The 25,142-nt window shown below is 43.0% G+C and overlaps 1 protein-coding gene across 7 annotated transcripts in view; it reads left to right on the top strand.

The window, feature by feature from the left end:
• Positions 1-25,142, top strand: part of HS3ST5 (heparan sulfate-glucosamine 3-sulfotransferase 5) — a 254,480-nt gene that overhangs the window by 90,234 nt on the left and 139,104 nt on the right. For all 7 annotated transcript variants that reach the window (XM_025444531.3, XM_025444535.3, XM_025444529.3 and 4 more), the window contains one exon: positions 9,900-10,090. The gene's annotated coding sequence lies outside the window, so the exon portion shown is untranslated. The remainder of the gene's footprint in view (positions 1-9,899; positions 10,091-25,142) is intronic.

The following is a 25,142-nucleotide window of genomic DNA, read 5'->3' as shown; positions in this document are numbered from 1 at the left end:
TTTAAGCTCTGAGATGCTCTTTTCATAAGATATTACTGAAAACTACAGTATGGTCTGTGTTTTCATACCAGACACTTTAGAAAATGACTATAATTACATAGAGAAGGGAGTCCAGATTACATGGTGGGCTTTTTTTTTTTTTTTTTTACACTTTAAATTACAAAAATATATTTGTGAGTCTACTCCCATTTTTCAGGAAGCATTTAAATCAGAACAACAACATTGTCTTATGTTTAGTGACAAAGGATGATTTCAATAATTCCAAGAACTATTTTCCACCACCAGTGAACGTCTACCAGATATATCCTCTTCCCAATCACCCCCACACCTGACATTCTTTGCTTTTAACATTGAAATATTTTGGGTCCTTTCCTCTCATTGAGACATTCTCAGATGGGAATTAAAAATAAATTGAAAAGAGCCAAGCTTAGCAAACTTTGATGACAAATTAGTGATTTATGAATCTGGGGGTTAATGAATGAAAAAAAAAAAAAAGGCAGCCGTAAGGAGTTGTACACCATGAGGTGGAAAGCTTGTCCTCCCCCAGGTCGGGAAGCGTGCAGGGCTTTGATTAGAGTGAAAGACTAGGAAGCCACTAATTCAAGCACAGGGAATGGAGGAAGTTCCACTGGGCAGCTCCCAACGTCACTTTAGTAAAGAGTTAAAAAAAAAAAATGAGTGGGAAATATCAGAGAGGGAGACAGCACATGAGAGACTCCTAACTCTGGGAAACGAACTAGGGGGGGGTGGAACGGGAGGTGGGCGGGGGGTGGGGGTGACTGGGTGACGGGCACTGAGGGGGGCACTTGACGGGATGAGCACTGGGTGATATTCTATATGTTGGCAAATTGAACACCCATAAAAAATAAATTTATTAAAAGGAAAGAGTTGCTGGTGGCATGGGGAGTAAGGAAGATGCCTGTCTGTGTGTAAAAGCTTGAGAATTGACTGGAAACCATTCAAAGAAGCCAATGAACAAGGTTGTGCACTTGCAGATCATCTGAGAATCTTTATATCCTCGGGGCTTTGGCAAAGGCGCCCCCGAACTATTGGGTGGACAAGTGCCTGCTGTCTACCTAAGTCAGTTTTAGTGACTATGGTTTTACTTTTTTTTTTTCTGCATATTAAACCCCTACACCCAGAAAGGAGGCTCTAAGAATAGGACAGCCTCTCAGGTACGACCGTCAGTAGTCTGTCCCCGCTGTCATTTCTCAAAGACACGGAGGAGTCCCACCAGCTGCCGAAGTAGAGGCCAGGGCCGGGTGTAGGGGGCAAACCAGCCGTGGTTCTCCTCTCCTGGTTTCAGACCCTAACTCCAGCTTCGTGCCTGTGGCCTGAGAAGCGCAGACGAGCGGAGCTGGAGCTGTGATCCAGCTGCCCTATTACTTCCCCCGTAGGCCCCTCTCCCTGATGAGACCCGGTGCCCGTTCTAAGACTAGGGTCGGAGACGTTCTCGATCTTTTAGCAGCGGCGAGCCGTTAGCGTTTTCCAGAAGGTCTCCATTTAGGACATGGGGGAGTTTGACTCATCCAGTAAACCATCATCAAGCATCCTCTTCCTTGGAATAGATTTGTCTCCTGTAATGAGACCGATCCTTAGTGTTTCTGTAGCAGTGAACTTTGTTTCCTCTGTCATGATTATCCTTTCGTAGTTGCTAAGATATGCTCAAAGTAGAAGAATTATAAAAAGCTTGGGATTCTAAAAGTCTATGTATAATCCTATATGTATGTGGATTCTGTGATAAGCAGGTACAGTATTAGAAAGTTTATTTTCTGACAGCACTTGTGTTTTGTGTCTCTACTTCTCTTTCCTATAACTACCCTCCTTGTTAATTAGTATTTTATCTGATTTGCATGCAGGGTGTTAGTTGAAAACCTAGAGCAACCCCTCGTTTGGTCAGATTTCTTTCCATGTGGATAGACAAAATAAAAACCTTTGGGTAGGGACGCCCGGGTGGCTCAGCGGTTGAGCGTCTCCATGGGGCTCAGAGCGTGACCCCGGAGACCCGGGATCGAGTCCCGCATCGGGCTCCCTGTATGGAGCCTGCTTCTCCCTCTGCCTGTGTCTCTGCCTCTCTTTGTGTCTCTCAGGAATAAATAAATACATAAAATCTTAAAAAGAAAAGAACCCTTTGGGTAGGAACTATGTATCTCAGGCCATCAGAGCCTGAATTAGAAGCCACATGACCTAGCCCCATTTCAGAGCAATTTCCGTAACAATCCAGCACTAATATCTTGTTTAGTTTGGACTTGTTTGAACTTTCCCTTGAGAACATTAACGGGAGGAATCATGCTTCTTAGTTTTTTTTTTCTTTTTCATCAACTACACTTGAGAAAAAAAAAAAAAAAAAACCCACCGTGCTGTGCAGTAGCATAAATCAACACATGAATTTCCTACATTTCTCAATGTCACCGACCTTGCCTTCCACCCAAAATAAGCCAGTCTTTGATTGTTGTGAGGAATTTTCAGAACACATTTATAACTTTCATTTTTCACAGGCCGGAAGACATCTCAAATCGTTTCAGCGCAGGTAGACCCATTTTTAAATTCATCATATAAAGTAGACGTAATTCACTTCCTAAGGAACACCCCAAGAAAACAGCCCTGGTAACATGGCTCACAGTTAGCAGTGTTAAGAGAGAGATAGTCAAACATTTTCCTGTTCTTTGACATCTATCTTTTCTGTATGGATATATCTGTTGAGCCCATCAAAGTCTAAAATATTTCAATTCAGCATAAAATCGCAGCACCAATTGTTGCGTGGCATCTATTTTATCTTGCGGAGAGATGGTAAAGCATATCTGACTGCATCGTGCCTCTGCTCAGAGGTAATGCAAATCTCCTGTCTTGCCAGTTCCAGAAATAAATGAAAATGATAGTAGATAAAGGCTGGAGACATTTTTCTCTTTTGCACTCATGCAAAATCTCATGTGCAGCGATCATCATCATGCATCCAGCATCTGCCGTAAGCCAGACAGTCTACGGGGGCCGAAGAATGTTGACGGCATAGTCCGTGCCCTCAACTCTTATTAATGAGCGCAGATAAATCAACAATTACAGCTTAAAGTAGGAGGGAGTGAAGAATAAACACTGGACTGAGGAAGCACTTGTAAGTACAAAGGTGCCCCACACATGATGAGCAGAGCAGGTGCGTCCACACTAGTCTCAACCTCTTGTCGGTCTCCGGTATCGGACTGAACATGCGCGTCTCTAAGGATCTTTTGTGAATCGTGTAGGATTTGTAGCAACCGTCACTGTAGTGCGAGGAACTCAAGAATAGCAGGTTTGTTTTTTTTTTTTTTAATGATCCCTTTTTTTTAGAGGACGTGGAAAAAAAATGCCCTTGCAGAACCACAGAGTAAAGACCAGTGTGTTAGGAAGAGCAGGACAGATGGCAGCGTGTCGCGGGGCCCTGATGCGCTTGTGGCCGTCCCCACACTCCTCCGGAGCTGAGGTCCTGCAGGACCAGCCTGGGAGCCAGACTCGGGGGGATGCCTTCCTTCTGGCCAGACTTCCAAGGGCCTGAGCTACCTGAGCCAGGAGGCCGATGCACCGCTGCGGCCCCTCCGCTACTCTGTCCAGCATAGGGGCGTCCTCCCCCGAGGCCGTCGCGGGGGCCCGGCCGCTAGACGTGGGCGGTCGCGAGGGATGTGCCTCTCGGGCCCCAGGCGATCTGAGGACTCTTCTAAGTAAATGACGTCTGCGGCTACAGGGAGATCGGAACGTGACCTCCGGGTCAGCCCTGGCAACCTCTGGCTCCTGCTTTCTCTCCTTTACTCTCAAAGCTAGTGGGGCCCCGACCGTGTTCCGCGGAATTCTGGGACGCTGTGTGCCAGTTGTTTTACGGGAGACGGATCTTCTCAAAAAGAAAACATTTTAACTACGGTCATCCAGCCATCCTCTCCCCAGTGTAATATAATTTTAGCTTCTCTAATCACATCCCACTCCTGCCTCCTTATGATGATGTTATTTCCAGATCTCCTTGATGGAGGATTGGGAGGGAGTCCCCAAAGTCTTGAGTCCCTCTTCCTGAGAACAGCACAGAAGTTGGAGCATCTCGGGGTAACCACGGACGTCTTGTTCGAGGCTTTTACTTGTTTAATTTTCATTGCTGTTCTAGGGTGTTCCAATCTTCGAGCTAGAGGTAGGCCAATAAAACTTCTTGGATTTTTATGCAAGATGGAGAGGAAAGCCTACACAAAGTACACATAAACGGGCAGGCGCGGTTTGGTTGTTTTTTTTTTTTTTTTTAGCAGCACTCTAATAAACATCTTTATTCCATGCGTTTTTTAAAATTATATGACAGCACTATAGAGAGACAATGACATCCGTTGGCAGTCTCGTACTCTGAACAGAAGAACTGATTTTTAAAGAAATACAAAAGGCTCGTACTCTAATCTTAGAACATGTATCCATTTTCATGCAAAAGGACAAATCTAATCTCGTCAGTCAATAAAGAAATTAACAAATAAAATGGAAATGTTTCGCAAGTGAACTCCTTTGCAGTTGAAAATCATTTTCCCTCATCCAGCAAAGAGGCCTGTGTGAAGAGGAAGAGCTTAAGAATCTGTCCCTCCATCATGTAGTTAAGCTTATCTTTTATTTATTAAAGAGCAAAATGAACAGTGCCACCTCAGCCTGTCCCTTGGAACTTAGGGGGAAAAAAGAATATGAAAGAAAGAAAAAAAAAAAAGAAAGAAAGAAAGAAATCATGTGTATATCCTGGTACAATTTCTTATTTTGCTTGAAGAGCAGTTAACTATTAAATCATGAATCACTGGTTTCCTAAAATATCTTTTAATACCGTAGGGAAAAATTGTACAATACCCTGCTCCCTTATTTTTAGGACAACTATTTGTAGTCATTCTCAAAATGCGTTTCTTGAACAAACTTTCCTTTTTTAAAAAATTTCTTGCCGTTTTTTTTTTTCTTAATTTTTACAAACTCCGTAACAGATTCAATACCCTGAGAAAACTAGAAGATATTTATAACTGAACAACAGGCCTATAGAAACCCAAAGGCAATTATCTCGTGTATAAATATCCCTTGGGCAAACTTCAACTAATTTTTCAGAAACAGAAGGTTAAGCCTACTCGAGAGTTTTTTCAGGCAGAGCATTTGCATTGTCTACTTCTGCATTTCTTGGCCTTTCCTCCTTCTAGATCTCAATCCTAATTCTGTTTATCATTCCCCAACCTGGACAACATTATCTGGCCACAGCTAATAGTCCGAAGCCTTTGACGAGCATGGACCCCTGTGTCCTCCTGTTTGTTGCTTTCGGGTTGCTCATGTGTGTTCTCGCTGCAGGCTCCCCTCAGACATATTTCTCTTATTTTAGATAATATCAGTTTATGGCGTAGGCTAAAATTTCATACCTACCTTTGAATCTCAGAAATAATTTTTGTCCTTTCGGGTAAATATCCAATAACTAACAATTAATGTATACTTGGGGTAACTATTTTCCAAAATCAGTCTCTACCCAAAAAGACTTCAGCTGTTAGTTATTTTAAAATATTGGAGTTTTGCTTACGTTTTTCAAAGGTAAAGATTTCTAAAGAAAAATATAAAATATCCGGAAAAAATGACAGTGAAAATTACAAACATGATGTTTGAGTGTTTGTCCACATAACTCAGGGCTGACGTGACGCTTTTCCATGAGATGCAGAAGATCAGCTCCTTTTTAATTAATCTGTGAAAATGCCTTAGAATTGTGACCAGAAACAAGTTTTCTATTTTTTTTTACTTCCATTGTTTGCACTTAATAAATTTCCCCTTATTCATTTTTAACCTTCTAGACAGTTGATAACTATCCATTGTGTGAGAGAATGAACTTCAACCTTTTAAAAAGGAAATCAGAGTAGAAATATCAACAGCAAAATAATTGAATACCTGCTGAACCCCTCTTACTCACATAGCATTCTGCTATAGGTTACAGAGAAATATGACACTTCTTTATTGTCAATGTACTTATAAGTAACACAGAAAATAAAATATATAAGAAAAAATAACATAGCGTGGCTCACGGTTCAAGAGATATTGTGAGGCAGCTGTTCATTCAACAAATATTTATTGGGTGCCTACTAGGTGCTAAACACTCTGCTGAATGTTGGGTTTTTAAAACATGAGGCTATTTTTTTTTTAAGATTTTATTTATTTATTCATGAGAGACCCAGAGAGAGAGAGAGAGGCAGAGACACAAGCAGAGGGAGAAGCAGGATACCTGCGGGGAGCCCGATGTGGGACTCGATCCTGGGATCCTGGGATCCTGGGATCCTGGGATCCTGGGACTCCAGGATCACGCCCTGGGCCGAAGGCAGATGCTAAACCACTGAGCCACCCGGGGATCCCCAACATGAGTCTATTTAAAAACAGAAATGGTCACTGCCCCCTGGGGAGATGAGGTTGGAGCGTCAGGCAGGGTTGCGTGATATGAGGCCTTGTTCTTTTCCCTAAAAACAGTGGGAAGCCATTGAAGGTTTTTAAAGAAGGGATTGATGTGATCCACTGTGTGTTTTTAAAGGGTCATTCAAAATGCCACGAAGAGAAAATATTGGAGGGAAACAAAATGTGGGATAGGAGACAGAAAAACATCTAATAAGCAGCATTCCGGGCAACAGACAAGGTGGTGGTGATGGTACTGGAGCAGGAGAGGGATTACAGAGAGGATATAGAAAGAAGGTAGACAAAGTAGAGAGGCTTTACAATTATTTAGGAAATAAGATCAAAAGGGCTTGATGATCAGATACTGGGGCCGAAGGAGAAAAGATCAAATCTAGTCTGATTCCTTTTTAAAATGCCGACGATCTTGTTTTTTTGTCTTCTCCAACTAATGTTGATGGTGCTGTTTAAAAAAAAAAAAAAAAAAGGAAGCTAGAGGAAAACTGTACTTAAGAGGAAGGTTTTTATGAGTTTGGTTATGGACAGATTCAGGTTGTAGAGCCTTTAAGACATCCAAGTGGAGACGGGATATATTCAGTTAGAAATAAAAGCCTGGAGATAAGAAATTGTTAAACTAAAAATTTGGAAGTCATGATGAAATGATAGCTTATTATTACATTATTATATAATTGTTCTACAATAATGTATATTATTAGTATATACAATGAAAAGTAAAGTTTTTTTGTTTTTTGTTTTTTTAGTAAAGTGGTTTAAATTTTAAATTAGGATTCTCTCACTATGAATTAGAAGAATCTGGGAATGTATCATGGAGGAAGAGGGCTTGATCTTTTTAAAGAAGAGAGAAGTAGAAATGAATGAAACGGCAGACACACAAACACGTAAATGCATTGGAAAGGTCTTTTTGGTTGCAGGTAACAGAGGATACCAACCAGATTGGAATAATAATAATAATAATAATAATAATAATAATAATAATGGATCCCTGGGTGGCACAGCAGTTTGGTGCCTGCCTTTGGCCCAGGGCGCGATCCTGGAGACCCGGGATCGAATCCCACATCGGGCTCCCGGTGCATGGAGCCTGCTTCTCCCTCTGCCTGTGTCTCTGCCTCTTTCTCTCTCTCTGTGACTATCATAAATAAATAAATAAATAAATAAATAAATAAATAAATAATAATAAGTTTATAAATGCACACACAACTGATACGTTCAGGGTAGTCCACCTACAAGCAAAACTCTGCCCAGAGATGACACAACAACCTATCAGGCCCAGCTCCTCTTTTTCTATTTCTCACCTCTTTCCTTGGTGTTGACTTAAGTTCAGCAAGTTCTCCCATGATCCCAGGGTGCTTGCCAGTAGTTCTAAATGTTAAGGACCTTGGGCTTAATCCCGTTGACCAAAAAGGAGCTCTTGTATTTTGAACAGAAAAGGGATCTAAGGAATGTTTTAAGAAGCTAAATCTTAAAGCACTCGTAGGACATAGCGGAATGTTTAAGAAAAAAAGAAAAAGAAAAAGAAAAAAAGAAAAAGAAAAAAAAAAAAAAAGAAAAAGAAAAAGAATCTGTTAAAGGGCCTATAGCAATAGTTTAGGAAAGAGATAGTGAAAGCTCAGACTATGATTAAGAAATGTTGATGAAGGGCACCTGGGTGGCTCAGGGGTTGAGCGTCTGCCTTGGGCTCAGGGCGTGACCCCAGGGTCCCGGGATCGAGTCCCACGTCGAGCTCCCTGCATGGAGCCTGCTTCTCCCTCTGCCTGTGTCTCTGCCCCTCCCTGTGTCTCTCATGAATAAATAAATACAATCTTAAAAAAAAAAAAGAAGAAGAAATGCTGATGAAGAGAAGATAGTAATGAAGTGATTGATGGAACAGTATTTCAAACAAAGAATCCACAGGACATCACAAGATAGTGAGAATGAATTTTACAAATCGAATTTCAGACTCTTCCACCGAGAGTTCAGCTGATGTGATAGCTTTGGCCCTGAAGCCAAGACGGGATTCTTTTTTTTTAACCATGATACTGGGCCCTCTTCTTCCAAACCTGGCTCTAGAGGAGAGTTTCCATTTCATCTTATTCTAATGAATTACCGTTACCCTGTGATCCAATATTCCCCACGTGTACAGCTTTCCTCAAGTGAAAAGGGAGGCAAGTCCCCACCTCTGTCATCATGACGGCTGTCCCGGCCGGACTCCACAGAGTGAGAACTTGCAGCTAATAACGTAGAAAGGCAGCTAGCACTACGGTCATAGCAATGGCACTTACTTTTTAACAAATGTTGTTTTCAATGCTCTGTCAACCTGCAATGACTCTGTTAGCAAGCAGCAGAAAACCCGGTAGTTCAGACAAGCAGAATTCCAGCAGCAGCAGCAGCCAAGTAGTGTTGAGTCAGCTGCTCTTTAACAGACGACCTGTATCTTTGTGTTTCTCCAGAACATCATTGTGCTTTACATTACGGTGACAAGATGACTCTCTCCTTGCAAATACCACATCCTGGTGCAGGGCAAGCAGTTGTGTGGAATAGAGAAGGGGGACAGGAATCGTCTCCTCAATGAAGCACATGTTTGCCTTCATTTTTTGCCCGGCATGGGCCAGAATGGAATCATGCAAGCATTCTTAGCAGCAGGGGGACTGGGAAAGTAAATTTGGTTTATTTGGTTTGATTTTCTGTTCTGCATTTGTGAGGCTTAGCAAGAGGGAGAGAGTTGGGAGTGGGTTTTGGGTGCTCAGTCCTTAAAGTCTTCCATGAAAAACTATTGTTTTCCAGTCACTCTGTGCTGACGTCTATATTACGCTCTTGTCACTTTGTATTTGATGTTGTATTAATCTGTATATGTTGCTTTTTCTACCCTTGAGGAGAATATTTGCATTTGTCAATTACCAGTTTTAAAAATAGATGTTTCAGTCTCTTTTTTCCATTAGCCACTAGCAATGTCTGCTTAACTCATTCAGCAAAGTGCTAGGATTTTGGTTTCCCCGAGGAGGCAACACATATTGATGAGAAAGGATATTATTTTTGTTTATGTCTAATTATCCTGGCAAGCATTACCCAAGTGAAAGAAAATATAGCAAACGTTCCAGATGATTCCACTGGGATTTTGTAAAAGTATCACATTTTGTCTTTTATGGGGTGTGATAGAGGCTCGTGGAGGGATGTATTTCCAAGAGAGCTAATCAACCTTGACTTAGAAAGAAATTCAGCACCAAAATCTGGCATCTGCATATCAAAAATAAAATTAGTAATACCACTTGATGCAATGTTTAGAAGAAATAGTCAATTAAAGCCATATGAATTCAACCAGAATCCTCTGCAGGCAGCAGCATCATGCAATCCTGCCTTCACAATGACATGAAATTTTAAATGACAACTGTGCTAAATCAGAGAGCAGCAAACCCAGGCCAAGTTTAAATTTAGTAACACTGCCAGTTTACTGAAAATAACCTTCTCCGTAGCAGATTCTCTGTGAATTTCAGGTGACCGACTACTTGTTTTTCTGTTCTGTTCAGAGATAATCAGGTACCCAGAGGCTCCAGCAGCGGTGTCTTCCCTTCTCGATGGTGTTTCTGATGTCCGCTTCAGGAGTCTCCTTGGCCAGACTTGAGATACGTGGATATTAGAGAAGCCACTGCATATATTCGTCTTGAAAACTTCCATCATAGAGGCTCAGAACTTTCTGAAGAAGCCTGAGGATTTGAAGGTAAGTGAGTTTGGGAGGTAACGCACATTGCTGTGTACCCTAGCTTACATCTAAAGTGAGTATTTAATATATTTAGCAATATGTGCCAAGGTAGAAGCAGTTGCTGAATATGAGGGACACAGCCGTCTATGTACAGTTCTACAGCCAAAAGGGAAAAATAAAATGCAAACTTGAAAAGTTGTTGTACGTCACGTCGGTGTAAGTACAAGCAAGGTGCAGTGGTACTCTTGATAACTGAGGCTCAGTTTCACGCACACACACGAAAATCGTGACCATCACAGCGGTTCTCAAATTATAACGTGTGTGAGACTCACATGGAGGAGGAAAGGGTCTGTAAAATTCTCTTAATTCCTGGGCACATTTCACAGAGGGTTAGAATCCCTGCATCTCGGATGTGACCCAGCAATCTGCGTTTTTATTTCCTCACCCCTAGCTGCTCCTGATGGAGGTGGGTCTTGGGCCTTTGAGAAACGCTGAAGCTGGCATTCAAAACAATACACTTCTGATTTTCAAACTTTATATTAAATGGGATTTTCTGTTGTTTGTTTCCTTCAGCTACAAGAATAAATAAGGAGGCACGTTTAGCAGCGAGGTGCTAAATTAGTGCTCCTTTTTTGACCCCCTCCCCAAGTTGAATTGTTAGTTCTCTTCGATACTCCTTTTTCAAGTTCAGTATGATGGACTAAATCCAGGGGTCCCTGTCTTGCTTTCAGAGTGAATATGCACTCATCGCTGTCTTTAGCTGGTTCTCTTTTCTCTGTAATGTTTTAATTTATTCAGATGTTTATGCTTATTGGATGAATTCTAAGAACTATCTAAGAAGATAGAAATAATGAGTTATTCCCAGGGTCGGCTAAGCATTTCTTCATTTTTGAAGGTTTTTGGTTTTTTTTTTTTTTTCTCTTCATTTGGAAAACTCAGGGTTAGGTTTTCAAAAGAACAGATCTGCTTAACACATCATTAGCTACTCATTGTCCTTTGCAGATAAAAACTTCTAAATCATGTGATATCTTTATAACAGGTTGCACGTACATTTATTGAATATCCCTTTATTTCTTTATCTCATTTAGCAATTTCATCTTTATTATGTGCAATTTTAAGTTTATGAAAAGTTTGCTTTTTTTTTGCTCCAGGGATGAAAGTGATTAGTAGAGGCATATTCACACTGAAATTGTGATGGTTCTTTAAAGGTACAACATGATACTATTTCATAGTGAAGAGCGAAGTTCTTAATTAAAAGCCTTTGAATTTCAGGCTTATAGATGTTTTTTCTCAGTCAGCCTTTGTGTGCGCATGTTCATATTCTAAGGAGTTTCTTGTCAATAAAATATCAAATGGCAAAAATAAACCCTTAATCAAAAGGAAAAAAGAGTATATCCCCATGGCGGCAATTAGCTACACATATTAGTTATTCGTATTACACAGAGAAAACGAATATAGATATGCATGAAAGAAGATAGCACTTTTTCCAAGTAATCTAAAGATTTACAGAATTAGATTAACTATAATAATGAATTTTCACATGCATTTGTTGTCAGTATTATTCTCAATAGGCCATGCTCTCACTGCCACAGCTGATGATAAAATCCTAAAATTTGTAGTACCCAAATGATAAAATCCTCAAATAGATACTATACAAGTTTATGGTTCAAAGACATTCTCAAGGAAGACTTAATATAGCTTTTGGTGCAAATCTTCTGTAATATTTTTATTTCAGAGAAACATAGAAACTACTCCTCTGCTTTTTCTTATTTTTCTTTTCCTATTTCCTCTGCAGAGGAGCAGGTGGAGAGAAAATGAAATAGTGTCCTCAAGTGGGTCACGTTCATTATCACTGGCATATTTGTCTTAAGTTGTGACTCCCTAAAGAAAACTTACCGTGTGGTTTCAGGGAACCTGAGTGAGATAGCCTCCACACTCAGGAAGCAAAATACACAACAAAAGAATAAATTACATAAACTTTATTAAAGCACAGAAGAATGAAGTTTTAGAGCAGAAGATGAACCATTAAGATCTCCTAGTCTGGTCCCTTCATATATAATGGCATTTTTTTCTCTCCCAAACTTGCTGTATAAAAGGCTAATACAAAGAGCAGTCAACATCAGTCTGGCGAGGTGTGACTTTTTGAAAAGAGAAACTAAGCAGATGTTTTTCAATAATGATTTCTTGGGTGAGGCAGTGTAGGAGGAAATTTTCATCCAAGATGAAAGTTGAGGAAGTGAAGAGAATACCTGAGCACTTATGAATGTAATTGAAATTAAAACCATTACTTATTTTAGTTATCAGTAAATAACCTTTCATGTCATTAATCTAAAAATGAAAACAGACCAATTTAGGTCTACTTCAGGTTTGGTCAGCTTTATATGGAAATCTGATCTTGAAGGAGAAAAAAGAGCTAAAGGTCAGATACAGCTTTAGAACAGTAGAGCCATCTGGGATCATTTTGTACAGGAGAAAGGAGATTTAACTGTGTAAGAGTCTCTGGAGAGTGGGAGTGTTCTTATGAAACTGTATAATAATGATATTTGTGAGATACCCAAAGAGATGAAAATGTGTTTATTATTCTTAATTTAAGAAGGTGGAAAGTCACTAAAATTTATGTAGTAAAAGTATAATTATTAATGTGAGTGAAATGCCCATTATACACTGAACATGAAAACAACAAGTGGGATCCCCGGGTGGCTTAGTGGTTGAGCGCCTGCCTTCCGCCCAGGGCATGATCCTGGAGTCCCGGGATTGAGTCCCACGTCGGGCTCCCTACATGGAGCCTGCTTCTCCCTCTGCCTGTGTCTCTGCCTCTCTCTGTGTATCTCTCATGAATAAATAAATGAAATCTTAAAAAAAAAAAAAAAGGAAAGAAAAGAAAACAAGTTACAGAGCATATTAGGATGTGGTCCTATTTTTATTAAAAAGACAACAGGTGAGTAGGAAGAAAGTTGAAATGATATGCATCAAAATACAATTAATGGTCATGTTCCACTGATAAATTATGGTTATTATTGCTTCTCGGGGTATGTAAAACTTTTTCTAAAATATGTATTATTAATGTAATTTGAAAATATTCTTTAAGGGCTGGGAAAACACTCAGTTTTCTGGGAAACTTACTTTTATAGAACTATAGGGTAGTCCTGATAATGTTTGTTTAAAATAATCTTAAAGTAAAACTCTTGCATCTTGTAGTATTTTTTTCTAAGGATTTTATTTATTTATCCATGAGAAACACAGAGAGATGCAGAACGAGAAGCAGAGACACAGGCAGAGGGAGAAGCAGGCTCCATGCAGGGAGCCCAACATGGGACTCGATCCCGGGACCCCGGGGTCACGCCCTGGGCTGAAGGCGGCGCTAAACTATTGAGCCACCCGGGCTGCCCGCATCTTATAGTATTAAACTGATTTAGATATAAGAACAGTATTTCCAGTTAGATCAAAATGATTTTTAGATATGACTCTTTGTTAGTAGATATTGCAATACACGAAAAATTTTCAAGTTTCCTCTCCATTAAATACTGATAATTTCAAATTATGACAATTACTTCCTTAGAAATATCCTTTACTTCTTGTATCAGATAATTCCAACGTGCTTTCAAGAATTTTCTAACTATAATCGTTTGCTCCATTTGGAGGATAATTTTATATGTTTGGTTACATTAGTGTTAATACATCTTTGTTCTTTAAATCTCCAGTGTAACATACGGTTAGTCTCACCATTATTACTACCAGCTGCGGTTGGCCTATGATTTTGTTCATTCTGTCTGAATCCAAAGTAATTAGCTCTTTAGTTTAATGACAATATTTGTTAATGGGTTTTTGGGGCCAAATTCTGCTGTTTGAGAGTGGGTGGTGTATTTGAAGATAGAATCTGGCCCTTATGTTTTAAGCATAAGCTGTGTAATTTGATTTCAAAATGATGGTTTAGAGAGTTTAGGGTAGGAAGACAAAATCTACATTTATCTGAAGTTTCTCAGTTTCAAGAAACAGAAAATGAAAGTGACAATTTATGTAAATGAACAGCAAACCCTCTGAAGATTCTCTAATACAGCTATGCTCTGTACATAGTTGGAATGAGAAATGAAATCATAATTTTCAAGCAGCCATTAGGTAGATTTTCTTACGTCGTGGGGCATACATTGAGTCCTTTAAGTGCCATGAAACACTTTTGATCATTGTATTTTTTCATTGGTATTTTTTTATTGAGATGTAATTGACATATAACATAATGTAAATTTAAGGTATACAGCGTGATGATTTGATATACATATATATTGCAAAATGATTACCAAAATAAGGTTGGCTAACATACCCATCAGCTCACATAAGAGAGCAGATGTTCAATGTTCTCACCACACGCAAAAATTGATCATCGTACATTTGAAGGACTCAGTGAAATGAAACGAACCTTTGCCAGGGGATCTCTGGGGTTCGAGGTCAGACTCAGCTTCCTGGTGATGGCGTGCGCTTGGTGAGCTCTCCGTAGCTTTCCTTGGGCTTCAGTTTCTTCATGCTAAAGTAAGGCCTTTGCAGCAGATGATCCCAGTGGCCCCTCCAGCTCTGACATGATTACTCTTAACTTGCTTTAAAATGGCAATATGGGGGATCCCTGGGTGGCTCAGCGGTTTAGCGCCTGCCTTTGGCCCAGGGTGGGATCCTGGAGTCCCGGGATCGAGTCCCGCGTCGGGCTCCCGGCATGGAGCCTGCTCCTCTCTCCTCCTGTGTCTCTGCCTCTCTCTCTCTCTCTCTCTCTCTCTCTCTGTCTCTCTATGTCTATCACAAATAAATAAATCTTTAAAAAAAAATAAAATGGCAATATGGAGAAGGGAGATGCAATCTGTTACTGAGTAGCAAATCATTAAGTCTACTCAAAGACTTTTTGGAGACATTTTGATTTTGGCCTTAAGAATCCTCCTTCCTTGACTTAGTACTTTTAGCCTAGATTGGGGGTTTATGTGGAAGGGTCTATAGGCAGCTCCATTGGAAGTTTTCAAGGAGACCAATTTTGGAAAAAGCTACAAGAAGAAACAAAGGCCACCTAGGAACTTGAGATCTCTAACAGTGCAGTAAGATGCCTTGGGAGGTCATGAATTCACGGTCACCTTAGGAAAGAAAGTGGGTCCCAATGGTCCCAAAGGCAGACCGTCCATCTGGCTTTCAGAGTATAAAAGCAAGAACCAAATATTCTGAGCATAGAGGAACTCGGGAAATGCTGTTATTAGTGAGCCCTCCTGGGGGCCACCATTGGAGCACGGAGTCCACCAAACCAAGAGGTGAATACGGCAATGACTGCGGAAGAACTGCTCGCGAGCTTTGAACCTATTTAACCCTAAAACTAAACCTGAAATATATATGCAGGTGAGGGTGACAGAGCAGACGAGTGTAACATTTTATAGAACTAAAGCAACCAATAAAAATCAGGAGGACACAACAGGAATAAGTTGGTGCATATACTAAATTGGCTTATAGCTTTATTCTCAATATCTAGGATCAGTGGATATCCTTTAAACCTAACAAATCAAGTTATAGAAGTATTTAAGAGTAGGAAAAAAAAAAAAAGACATTAAGAAAGTCATGCTGTTGTCCAACGTTGGGTCACAAAGAATGGGGAAGAGAAAGAAGAAAGAATTGCTTTTTTCTATACTCATCATAGGGAATCATAAATATTCCAAAGATATAAAAGATCAAGGTTATTACATGAAGTTACGAACTTCATATGTATGTTATTACGTGAACTTACAAATTAGTTATAAATTAGAAGAAAATATACATCCTGTTGAATATGCTTAAGAAGCTATATATAAATATTAAGGCAAACTGACCATATAATGATTTTTAAAACCTTTAACAGAAAAAATATTGTGAAAAAAATATCCCTTTCTTATTAATTAATGAAAATACATTTTTTTCTTTAAGAGAAATTATTTTAAATTAGATTACAGTGCAGAACCAAGTTCTAAACTTGCATACAAGGATAGGTCCAACACAAAATTATTTAAAAATTTGAAAATGAAAGGGTGGGCAAATACAACTTAAAGAAATTAGGAGTTAGAATCTTAATATCAGAAAAGGTGAAATTTAGGGGCGCCCCTGGCCACGTCAGTTGGTGGAGCATGTGACTGTTCATCTTGGGGTTGTGGGTTGAAGCCCCATGTTGGTTGTAGAGATTACTTGAAAATAAAATCTTAAAAAAAATTAAAATAAAAAAAGAGCAAAGGTGAAATTTAGGGCCAAAAAGCATTGACTAAGATGAAAGAGGAACTTTGTAATGAATGCCCAATAATGAGGTATACAATCATAAATAAATAATAGTTTTAAGGGTTACTAAAGGAGTTTGTTCAGCAAATAAACCTAACTCCTAAAAAATATCCCACAAATCATCCACATTTTAGGCACTGGACTAAGTCCAAAAAGTCACCTTTTCTGTCATAAAGCCAAATACTTATGCTAAAATTTACTTTCAAGAGAAAATATTTCTGTATCAAAGACAAAACCACCTATTAATCAAAAATTAAGTACTTAACTAATGGCAATAATTTTTTTTTTCATTATCAGCAAAAAAGATTTCCCAGTTGCTTGTCTTTGGGAAACCAACCAACCATAGCTTCCACTAAGACTGGAAAGTGTGTACATTAAACTTACTCGACTTAAAGAAAAGTGGCCCGGTCAGCCTTCCCCCACCCCAACAGGTATTCTTAACAGCAGGATATAATTTCAGAGTTTTTGCGGTCAGGAGGTTTCCACTGAGCAAAAATTTTCATTCGATTTAGGAATGCAGATTATAACAGTTCCCCATCCTCCTCGCAGCGGGTTTCCTGCTCTTATTTTGCCGACTCCTGAGTTCAGAAGTAACTTCACTTCCAGGTTAACACCTCCTCCAAACATAGTCCCAGCAACTCCACTGGGTTTTCATGCAAAGCCGCTTGGCCTCACAAGTGAAATGGAATACAGTTGAGTAGCTTTTCTAATGTAATACCTATTTATAATAAATGCAAAGTGGTTCGTGATGGCAAACTTTGTAGAGCATGAAAAATCATGAGGGAGAAAAGCTTATTTTCTTCTGACCTAAAATTGTGAAGAAACGTCATATATGCTAGCAGGTGACACTCGTATTAAAATAAAAAGGGAAAAATATTCAAAAATAAAATAATACATCGGCCTTTGTGATCTATTACCTCAGCAGAAAGAAATGTAAATGAAACGATCATATTTCAGAATAGCGTTTTATTCCTAGATAGCAGAGTTTTTTCTAATTTACATAAATTTTCTCCGGCCTAATTTCTTTCTCTCCTACTGGGCCTCAACCATGTGAAGCCAAAACTTCCTTACATTTGTTTGAGAAAGTAAAGATTGCTCAAAGCTCCTCTTTTGCCTGCTGATATTAGAATACCTACGTCTGTAATAAATGCAAGTTGAACTACGGAAACCGCCCATTACCGAGGTTATTGGTTTCATCCTTTGAATAAGAAAATTCTAGATGGCAGTTTCATCAAGTCGGCTAAAATCAAATAGATGAGATGAGTGTCAGAGCCAGTATTTTACAACCACAGACTCTTCTATCTCCGTGCTCGCGCTCAGGTAATTCACTCTGCCTGTCTACGCATTGCTCTTCTTCCGCAAGGTCTACGCGCACCAGGCCGTGACAACTACGTTTCCATCGCGCCTGGTCAGCACTGCCAAGTTTGATGATTGATTTTTATGACAAGGGACGTAAACGTCTAGCCAGGCCCAGTATGAACTTCATAAACTATACTGGCTTGAAATGTTATTTGGGTTTTTTTATACGTAGTCCTAAGAGTCCAGCTGAGACTCAAGAGCCATAGCTGCGCATGTTATAACCCAACACGAACGTCATTTCTTCCTTCACTCAGCAAGTGTTGGGTCAGTGAGTCTCCGTGCCAGGCTGCGCTAGGACTTGAGATGCATGAGTGAGCAAAGCGTGGCATTTGAAGGGGGGGAACAGGGATCCCTGGGTGGCGCAGCGGTTTGGCGCCTGCCTTTGGCCCGGGGCACGATCTTGGAGACCCGGGATCGAATCCCACGTCGGGCTCCCAGCATGGAGCCTGCTTCTCCCTCTGCCTGTGTCTCTGCCTCTCTGTCTCTCTCTGTGTGACTATCATGAATAAATAAATAAAATTTAAAAAAAAAAATGAAGGGGCGAACATGCAGATGAGAAACCCGAATCCTAACGAGCGAGTTCTATAACAGTAGAGACCCCAAAGGAGAGAAGCCAGTAAGCAAGACGGGCAGGGGGCAGGAGGGTAGGGGGGCAGGGGGCAGGGACAGGGCAGGATGCAGGCCCGTGGGCTCCCGGCCGCGCTGCTCTTCCCACACGCGGCTTTCTGTGTCCGGCCGACTCACAACCAGAGTATGTGGTTGGGCGTGGAAGGGAGCATCATTGCTAAAGGACTTTCCCAGATGTTCCAGTGTCCGTGCCCGGCTTCGTCGCCGACCTTCTCACGTGGGATCTCTACCTGGGGGGTTACCCGAACCAAAGCCGCCCAGCTCGCGGGCTGCCTACGTCTGAGCCTTCGAGTGCTTTGCGCGCTTTCGTTCTAGGGGATCTTCATTAACAGACGCTCCCCAGGGAACGCGGTGGGATTTCCCAAGGGCTCAAACAGTGAAGAATAAATAATGGCGTTGAATTTGGACTTTTTATCTTCTGTCCTTAGAGTTTATCATTTATGGAGTAATTTTAAGTGACGGCATCAGCTGTGACCACAGTCCTTGTCCGTGATGTTAAGCAATCCCACATGACTTCAGAAAGATCCAAACATCACGTGAGAATATATTAGCTTTTAGAACGAATCTGGATTTTGAAGGTGCCTAGTTATGGCCACTTGAGGTGGGACTCTGACCTGATTCTCAGAAAAACGAGGATGGAACCCTAAATTTGAGTACGTATTTAAAAAAGAAGGAACCCATAGTCAGTTTTAATGTATTCATACTGTGATGTCACTTTAAGAATTATTTTCTTTCTTTTTTTTTTTTAAAAAAAAGAGTCATTTTCCCTTGGATCCTCAAGTACTACCGGTGCTAAGTACCAGTGCTCTAGCATCACAGCCTGTTTGAGCTGGAAGTCATCCCAGAAATGGTGTTCCAACTGCTTATATTTTGCAGGTGTGAAAACGGAGTCCCAGAGAGGGTACTTAATTTGTGCAGGTTAGACGGTGTGTGCAGATCCAGGAAGCCAGTTAGTGGTAGGACTGGGACAGGAATCCATTCTTTAAAATCCCAGTCGAGTGTGTTTCCGGGTACATCACTCTACCCGAGATTTTTCCAGTGCTTCTTACGAAAATAATGTTAGCTTTAAAATGAGAAACATTGACCGACCCTACCTTTGAATTCCGCAAAGTCATCTTCCCCAGTGAGTGTGTCTGAGCTCCCGGAATGGCCTGCCTCACTTGATGACCACTGTAGCCCCACCAGAAATGACAAAAAAAAAAAAAAGAAAAAAGAAAGAAAGAAAAGAAATCGAGAATAATCGTTTGAGAGGTTTTTTTTTCTTTGAAAAATAAATGAAATTATTCACGAAGCCCTGAACTTACTTACCTATATTCGTCAGCCTATAGAGCACAAATGAAATACGACTGCATTATATTCCCATGAATCGTGGAAGGAGAAAGTTAAAAATAGTAAAATGCTGAGTTTAGAAAACAGCATAAGTAGCATCTGGGCCCTGCGTCCCTTGGCGTCCCTAGGAAATGATACAGAGTCATGTGAGAACTCTCTGAACCCTCAGAAGGGAAAATTATGCAACCCATTGGAAAATAACTTCAGTAGATTTAATAGAGCAGAGAGGAAATATATTCAAAACACAACCAAAAGCATAAAAAAAAAAATTCTGTCTGCCAAGCCCAGGGAGTTTCATATGCCAAAAAAAAAGAAAAAAAAATTTTTTGTAAACAATTAAAGCAGTATCAATTAATTTTCTAAGACAGATTCTAGTTTAAGCATTATGATGCATCTTACAACGTTCTGCGTTTGGTCCTCACAAATGGATTCTAAATTTGCTTGAAATGAAAGATAGAACCGTGGCTTTAAATAGTGACAAAATTGAGGTTTCTCACGGCACAGGATAGAGTTTTCGTACGTACTTCTAGGCATCTCATTTATTCCACCGATATAATTTAAATGTAAAGTAAATTATAAAGTATGTGCAGCAGTAGGTACACGGCTCTAAATGATTGATGATGATGATTATGGAAAACAGCTGTAAATACCCACGGTCCGGCCGGCGTAATGAGTACTTTGTGAACTTACCAAGGTTCTGATGGTTTTTGTCTGATAGTGAATGAAGTTCACAGTACAGGTTCCCAGTTTTTACTTGTTACTGGACACTTGTGAATCTCGTAGGACCAGGAGGCTAAAAACTGTATCTTCTATGTGCTCCGGTATCTACAACACCCTTCGGTTAAAGTCTTTTATAATAAGTAAACCTAATGGAAAATTACAATTTAAAACTACATCTGGTTCTTGTTAATGCGGTGGCTAATTATCAGCATTCAAACATTAGGCATTTTAGACTAATTGTTTATTATTTTCAACAATAACAGGAAAGGATATTTAGGAAAATACAAAGCTAATATTTTTCAGATTACCAATGAGGGAGGAAACTGTGAAAATAACTGATTTATGCTTATTTGTGATTGATTGAATTCATTTTGTCTGAAGCCCTTAGTGATGTCCTCGGAAATTTCTATCCCTTTTTTTTTTCTCCTCTCCCCCTCTTCCATGAATATGTATGTGATTTAGAAGGCACCACATTTTTTGCATATTCTTTTCCCAAAGGAACATTTTTTTTCCCCATTTTTTAATCACTTCATAGATGAATTGTTCTCTGATAACCAAGGGAATTAGTGGGCCAGACTACTCTTCTATGTAAACCTAGGTGATCAGAGGGTCTTAGTTTGCCTCTCGAGCTGAACAAAATTGAATATACCTTTGCTTTTCATTGTCTTCTCACACATTATGTAAATTGGTAAAAAATAAAGTAATGTGATTGAAAGTAGGGTTTGACAGACAGTATCATGTAATATAATATCCAGATACTTATAAGCTGGAAATGGCGCCTCGAGGCACCACATTTATTGTGAATGAGCGTTTGCATTTACACACTTTTGTCTAGAGTTCAGACTTGCATAATAAATCGATTACCGTGGAAACTAGAATTGCTTTCAAAAGGGTCACAAAGAAACACCAAATGCAGTTTCCTCCCGCAAAGAGCTTTCAGTCTATCCGGGGAAGTAGAGCACAGAGGCATGAGAAGGAAATCCGATTACACAGAGTCAGTAATAAATAGGAATTCTGTACGGATGGACGTGGCCATGAAGAAAAATTCCCTTTCTGTATTTCGTATGTGAATAGTTCATAATAGTTTGGTGCAAAAGCTCGCACCCAAAGTTGTATTCATGTACATTCCCCAGTAATTTGGAGGCAACAGAGGAGAGTGGGGTGGTTCATCCTCAGCAGGGGGCAAATACTACCACCTTGCTCTCGGCCTCATCAGGGCCTCACGCCTCCCGTTTCTCCAGAACTGTCTGTGCAAATTCCAGCCCATCAGGAGATGCCATCATCCTTTCGGAAGCTCGGGCTTGCCCGGGAGGCCCCGCACCCTCTCACCCGGCCTTCCCTCCTTTCCAGAAGCATCAACATTCTCAACGCTTAGGTTCTGAGTATTGTTTATTTTGTCCAAAGAAAATTATTCAAACCCGTATATACTTAAGTAAATGTCAAGGACATTTGTCACTGAGCCTGGAACTGCTTACGTATTCAGGTAACAAGATGAAAGTTCTTTCTTACTTTGTCGTGCACCTTGGCGCTGAGAAACATCTCATTTTCACGGGGGGCGAGGAGGGGAGGGGGCCCGTAGCATCGGGGCTCGTGGAATAGCCTGTATAGAGCGGCGACTGGGGATGCGACCTGCAGCCAGGCCCTGTCCCTGGGATCCGGGTTCAGCCACTCCCTGGTGGGCCTAGGACACCGCCACCTGCCGGTGTCGGTCTCCTGGTTGCCAGACGCCGCTGAGCACGCGGGGCCTCGGCTGTAGGAGAGGAGGCCTGGAGAGAAGGGCAGGGCCAGGCCAGGCTCCTGCCCGCGGCTTCCGTGTCACAGGGATGAGACCTGGTCACGCGGCGGCTGGCGCCCTGACCGCCCCTTGGTCTTCCTCGGCCCCATGAGCCCGGGAGTGAGGAAACCGTAAATGCGAGCCTTTGTGTCACTGTGCGGCTGGGTGCGTGCCCTGCTCGTGTGGGCCAGCGCCTGGGGACTGGGAGACGCGTCCTTCCGCAGGCGTCTGCGCCTCTGGAGCTGGGCCTCAGTGGCGACGTGGTGACCGTCATCATGGCCACACCACGGGGCTGGGCGCTGCGCAGGTCTCTGAGTCCAAAGGAACCCGCCCACCAAGGTGCCTCGTCCATGTGGTGCCTCCAACCACCTGTGCGAGTGTTGTGGCGGAGCAGGTGTGCGGCAGGGGGCGGAGCAGGTGTGCAGCAGGGGGCGGTGCAGGTGTGCAGGCAGGGGGCGGCCAGCAGGCATTGTCCCTGCACATGGCAGCAGCTGGACAGCACAAGTGCCACCACCACCCGGCGACCCTGGGGAGTGCTTTGGGAAGTGGAGGCTGCCATGGGCTGCAGGGAAGGACCATGCGGCCCCTTGCCCAACCCCTGCACCTGCCTCCGCCCCCACTCCCCTGTCCTGCACCCGCCTTCCCCCACCCCAACCCCACGCCCCACCCCCCAGCCCTGCACCTGCCCCCGCCCCCGGCCCCTGCCCACCAGTGGCGCTGCTCGAGGACCCCTGGGCCTCACCATCTCCCTCCAGCTGGAAAGGGGCAGGCTTCCCATTCTCAGACCCTGGAACCCCGGAACCCCGGAATGAGTGCCTTGTGCACGCTGCACGTTCTTTTCTTCCCTTTTTCTTTCTTTTCTCTTTCTTTTTAATGGAGGCTGTTTCTTTCCTCTGTTTCTGGATTCTGCTGAAGATTCTCTGGGTCGCACCGCGGCATCCATCCAGAAGGGCCTGCGGGACGGACCTGCCTTCGTGCACCGTGGGGCGCGCTGCCAGTTCGGTGTCCGTGGGCAGGTGGGGACCGGAGAGGCTGTCCCACCCGGAGCTGCGCCGATAAGCCGATCTAGCCCAGCAGGGATGGCAGGTGTCGGGGGAGGGCCTCCCCGTCGGTGGCCCTGGAGGTGCGCACCTGTGGGACACAAGCCCAGCTGCACAGCTGTGACCGTGCAGGGCACGCCCGGGTCACCGACCCCGGGGTCCCGCCAGGGCACCCAGCTTTATTTGCTGACCTAGCAGAAGGTGATTTATTAATGAGTTCTTCACACTCTATTAAGCCCAATGTCCAGACCCCTCCGTGGGACCCTGCAAGGCCTGTTTCCCCCTCGCCGATGGGACGGTGCTGCAGTCAAAACCCAACAGACAGAGGCTCAGCTCCTCTTGCCCCGTCACATGTTATTTCTGAACCTTCGTGAAAGATCTGAAGCGAATGCAGGGGAGAGGCGAACTGAAGCTACTTGTCCTACTTGACTCCCTTCAAACAAGGCAGAGCTCCTGTGGCCCAGGAGCCGGGGAGCGGGGACGACTCCTTGGCAGGCCGGAGCTCACAGGTGCAGCGGGGGACGCCCCTGTCCAGTCTCTACAGCAAGAGCGAGGAGGTAGGGGGTCAGGCAGATGGGACCATCGTCGCGGTTAGCAACACAGTGGAATATCTCAGCGCGTCTGAGGCCCAGGGAGCGGGCTCGATTCTCGACTCAGGAGGAGCCGCTGCCGTGACCAAGGACGACAGCCAGGGGGTAGGACAGTGGACAACAGGCACGGCCCAGTCGGCTGAGCTTTGTCCTGGTTTCAGGGACGAGTGGTCTCGGTGGAGCCCGGTGGGTTACGGTATCGGGGAACCCGGGCAACCGGAGACAGTAAAGAGGAGGCGAGGGATCCCTGGGTGGCTCAGCGGTTTAGCGCCTGCCTTTGCCCAGGGCGCAATCCTGGAGACCCGGGATCGAATCCCACGTCAGGCTCCCAGTGCATGGAGCCTGCTTCTCCCTCTGCCTGTGTCTCTGCCTCTCTCTCTCTCTGTGACTATCATAAATAAATAAAAATTAAAAAAAAAAAAAAAAAAAAGGAGGCGAGTTCTGGCGTCACTGGTTGGGGCTTCGGTACATACCGTCCGCACCTGCAGGGACAGCCAGCGAAGGAGCCGGCTGAGGCTCAGGGTCCCAGGCACGAGGACTGCAGTTCCTCCGTCCTGCGTCTCTTCACAGAAAGCTACGGGACAGAGAGGCAGGTGTTCCGAGAGGTAGGAGCAGTTCTTGAGCCCCGTGATGTGTGCGCGGTGCACGGGACAGTGAGGTCTCTGTGTTCAGTGAGATGCGACAACTGTTGTGCTGGACGCGGAGACCGAGGCCGCAGCTGCCCCTCCTGCCGGCCGCCAGGTGCCCTTGTGCCGCGATTAGTGCCAGCGATCTCTGCAGAAAACGGGCCCAGGTACGGGCTCTGCAAAGAGAGTTCTGCGTCTTAAGATCTTGCAGTCTGGTCCTCCAGCGTCTGTCGTGACTTGCAGTTCCCAGAGCCACAGCCATCTAGTCCTGTAGATGGTCACTGTCCTTTCCGGTCGTTTCCGACATGTACTTGGGTCGTGATTATTGAGCTCTTACCATGTGCTCCTGGGGACAAACACAGGTCTCAGTGACACGTCCTTTTTCAGGGAAGCTCGAGGCAGAGTGAGGAGACCCCCGTGTACGAGTGTGATGACATTGGACGGTGAAAAGTTGTCCGGGTCACGAAGGGTCAGACCAGGCTGAAGAAGGGTCACAGTTTGGAGGAAGCGAGGGAGGCCTGGCAAGTCGGTGCAATGTGGGGTCCTCAGTCGGCTGCTGGGCCAGAAAAATGTACGTCCCTGGAAAAACCGGTGACATCCAAGGAAACCCGAGGGTTTGATCATCACCTATTGCAGCAGTGTCAGGTCCTCCGTTTCGCCTGCATGGTTAATGCGGGAGAGTCACATTCGGGGAATCTGATTAAAGGATATAATGGGAAGTCGCACAATGGGAAGTGGCAG

The sequence above is a fragment of the Canis lupus genome, chromosome 12 (genome assembly GCF_003254725.2).
Source record: "Canis lupus dingo isolate Sandy chromosome 12, ASM325472v2, whole genome shotgun sequence".
NCBI lineage: Eukaryota > Metazoa > Chordata > Mammalia > Carnivora > Canidae > Canis > Canis lupus.
Note: the sequence above shows the minus strand (reverse complement) of the source record. Positions and strands in the feature narration are given on the sequence as shown.